At 37.0% G+C, this 4058-nt stretch overlaps 1 non-coding gene across 1 annotated transcript; it reads left to right on the forward strand.

Annotated features, from left to right (window-relative positions):
• The first annotated feature begins 3459 nt into the window (after positions 1-3459).
• Positions 3460-3566, forward strand: LOC115065565. The gene has a single exon (XR_003845333.1). It is a non-coding gene; the product is annotated as a U6 spliceosomal RNA (small nuclear RNA).
• The last annotated feature ends 492 nt before the right edge of the window (positions 3567-4058 follow it).

The following is a 4058-nucleotide window of genomic DNA, read 5'->3' on the forward strand; positions in this document are numbered from 1 at the left end:
AGGTTGGGCCTTGTAAAATTTCTCTCATCCAGAACAACATGTCCATTAGTTTTGTCATAGTGCCTTTCTTACTGAAGTGACTACACTGTTGATATTCCATGGGTGTTACTCTGTGTTGTATATAGAAGATCGTGTCTCACACTAGACAACTTCCTGGGCCTCTGGCTCTTCCACTTTCTCTTCCTCTTCTTCTGCCATGTTTCCTGTAATACATAAATATAAAAAAGTGGATAACATAGTAAAATTGTGATCATTTCACAATTGAATGAAATTAAGAGACAGACAAAACTGATAACTTTCAAAGTATTCAACAGCCTTTTCAGGTTTCTCTAGTAAAGAAAGACCTTAAATGAGGTTTGATTGCTGGGTGAGAGCTTTTATACTTTACACAATTATGCTTCATGCTATGACAAAGCAATGCACTAGTGTTATTTCCTGGAACATATAATTAGTGGATTCTCTACAGATGTCCATTTCATTTCTAAGGAAGATACTTAATATGTTGAAGCTAACATGGCTTCTCCTTACCTCCCCATAATGACCTTCTCTTACCTTTTCCATTTGTGTCTCTCACTTTATATTCTTCATCTTAGTCTGAACTAAGACCTTTTCATATGAATGCCTGACAATCATATGTGTCTTCCTTCATGAAACCCTATCTCCTCCCAAGACCTGCCCGTCTGGGCTCTTACCTCATTACTTTGAAACTAAGTGATTTCTTGTTAGCAGTGTTATATGAGTTCATAATTTATAATGTTTTATATATTGTTGCCTTGTGGCATAGCCTTGAAACATCAAAATATCTTTCCAAACGTTTATACCTATACCTCTGATAATGCCATTAATACCAGAAGGAAGCAAATCCATGTAATTTTCTTTGCATGCCACACTCTTGTCATATAATATATTAATATATGCCAAATGCCTTGAAACAACAGGGAAATGTGGAACATCAGGGCCATTTACAAAACAAAAAGATTTAGGCTGTGACTGATAATCAAATTATACAAGGAAATAATGATAAATGACAAAATATATGTCCACTTCATGTATGTAGAATATTTCCCTTTGTTTATTTGATCCTTTTAAAACATTTAATTTCTGCTTCTGTTTTTATTTTATATTCTTTATGGCATGTGTATGTGAGTGAACATGTGTTTGTGTGTGTGTGTGTGTGTGTGTGCGTGTGTGTGTGTTTCTATTTGTGGGTGTTGCATATAGTCACACTTTAATAAGCAGGAAGAGGCAGAATTGTATATCAGGTTCAGGCATCCTCCTCTACTGTTCTTTTCCCTATTCCCTTGAGACAGGGTCTCTCTCTGAATTGGAAGCTTTTCCTAGCCACTAGGATGCCTGAATGGCAAGTTTCTCAAACCCCAACACCAAGACTGGTTACAGGTATATTCTCTGCCTGACTTGTGTATAGATGCTGGAGACTCAACCTTAGGACATCACACATGAATAGCAAGTTTTCTTCCTGCTGATCTATCTCTATAGGCTGATCCTTTCTCTAATTGAGATGTAACAACTTCAAAATTCTTCTAGTGTGAGCAAAATGAGTTTAGAATGGTCTCCAGTGAGTCTCATTAAGTGTGTACCAGGCATATCAGTCTGTCTTCAGTGGCCTTTATTTCTGGTCCTGTCATCACATCAAGGCAAGACTGACTTCCTGTGGTCCTTTCTTTTTAATGAAGTCCCATTTCCTTAAGATTTTTATTTGTCCTTTACTTTAAACTGAGGTTTGTACAATGATATTTATTTCAGATATGCAAGGTTTTCTTTGTATCCTAATTCATACTTCTCATCTAATAAAGAGACGAGGGTAGAATTGGTTAACAAAATATTTTAAGCTCACCATCAAAATAATTCTGCTGATTCTTTTATCCTAATAAAGCTCTCACTAAATGAGTCATTCTAAGGAAATCTAACATCCTGAAAATGAACTTGGATACAACCTCAGGCCAGAGGAGAGAGGAGGTGCTCCCTGACCTCCAATGTGTGTGACTGTTTCTGAACTCTCATTTTTCCTTTGTCAATGAATCCTCCTGTCATTTCTTTCATAATTTTAAGTGTTTTCCAGAGCTGTTAGCAGAAATCATTTCACAGAGAATAGGGAAGAATATCATTTCATCATTTATTTGGAGAAGAACAAGGGAAGAAGACACTGCCTCTTTGCTGGTTTTTCAGGCTGAAGCCAAAAACTGGAGAATAGGCAATGACTGCACCTGAATTAGAGGAAGCGCTGTACCTTGCAGCTGCACCAGAAGCAGCAAGCCAATTCTTTCCAGTAAGACTTCCTCCTGATCAGCAAGAAGGAAGAATAGTTTTGGAATACATTGACACTCACAAACTTATGAGCCTTAATGAACTAGGTGAACTTAATTGTTCCATTATATCTAAAAGAAAAGCTGGACCCTAATGATTCTTAGACATAACCTATTTGATACAGTAGTTCCTTTTAATTACAGAATTCTCATGAGATACCACTAGAAGCTCATTATTTCCTTGAACTCTCCATCCCATGATATTTTCATTTGTTAAGAAAGTCACCATCTCATTGAGCTGGGGAATCTGTCAGTATGAGATTCCTGCATTGGTCAATTCACCATCATTGATGGACCAGTGCTAATCATAGTGACATTAAAGAAGAGGACAGAAAAAGGAAATTCTAGTGTGCGCTTGTCATGTGATTAAAAATCATGAGGTAAAAGAGTCACAGCAGTTTAAGTTCTCATTTATTATCACAGGCATCATATCTTACAGGAATTGCTAATTTTCTAACTATACAGAGAGAGATGTGAGACTGTGTGTGTGAGGGGGTGCTTTTTGAGGGTCACAGCTTTCACAGATGCAGCAGTAAAGTAGCCAAGGTCTGAATCATAATCAAACTGCATATTGGACTCACCCACAATACTCAAATGTTTCTAATTTCTTTTCTTATAAAATTAATTTATTCTGTAATATATTACATTTCAACTGCATTTTCCTCTCCCTCCATCTGCCCATACCTTCTCCAACTTCTCATTTATGTCCTCCTAATTCATTCCTCCTCTATTTTCCTTCAGAAAAGGACAGGCCTTGCTACCATGGATATTAACTAAACACAGCATAACAGTTACAATAAGATAAGGTACCTGCCTTCATATTAAGAGTGGGCAAGGCAACCTAGTAAGAGGACAAAAGTCTCTAAATCATCAAAAACTTCAGAAACAGCCCCTACTCCCTGTTAGAAGTCCTTCAAAAGCAACAATATATACAACTATAACATATATAGAGGACCTAGGTCAGACCCACCCAGTCACTTTGATTGTCATTTTAATCTCAGAGAACCCCTATGAGTCCAGGTTTGTTGATTCTGTGGGTTTCCTTTTGGTGTGCTTGACCTGTTTTGGCTTGGAAATCAACATTGCAGTTTCTGAGAAAATTGGGAATTGATCTACCTCAAGATAGCTATACCACGTGCTTGCTTCAGCAGCACATATACTAAAATTGGAACAATACAGAGATGATTAGCATGGCCCCTGTGCAAGGATGACATGCAAATTCGTGAAGCGTTCCATATTTTTCCAGCCCTTCAAAGGATAATAAAGGGAAAACACCAANACTAAGAAACTACACCCTAAAAAAAGGTTTGTTAATCCCTTAACAAAACCAAAAGAAGACAGCCACAAGAACAGAATCCCAACTCTAACAACAAAAATGACAGGCACCAAAAATTATCTTTATTTGATTTCTCATAACATCAATGGACTCAATTCCGCAATAAAAAGACATAGACTAACAGACTGGCTACACAAACGGGACCCTACATTTTGCTGCTTACAGGAAACCCATCTCAGGGACAAAGACAGACACTACTTCAGAGTAAAAGGCTGGAAAACAATTTTCCAAGCAAATGGTACAAAGAAAAAAGCTGGAGTAATCATTCTAATATCAAATAAAATTCACTTCAAACCCAAAATTATCAAAAAAGACAAGGAGGGGCATTTCTTACTCATCAAAAGTAAAATCTACCAAGATGAACCCTCAATACTAAATATCTATGCTCCAAATGCAAG

This window comes from Mus pahari, chromosome 15, assembly GCF_900095145.1.
Source record: "Mus pahari chromosome 15, PAHARI_EIJ_v1.1, whole genome shotgun sequence".
Taxonomy (NCBI): Eukaryota; Metazoa; Chordata; class Mammalia; order Rodentia; family Muridae; genus Mus; species Mus pahari.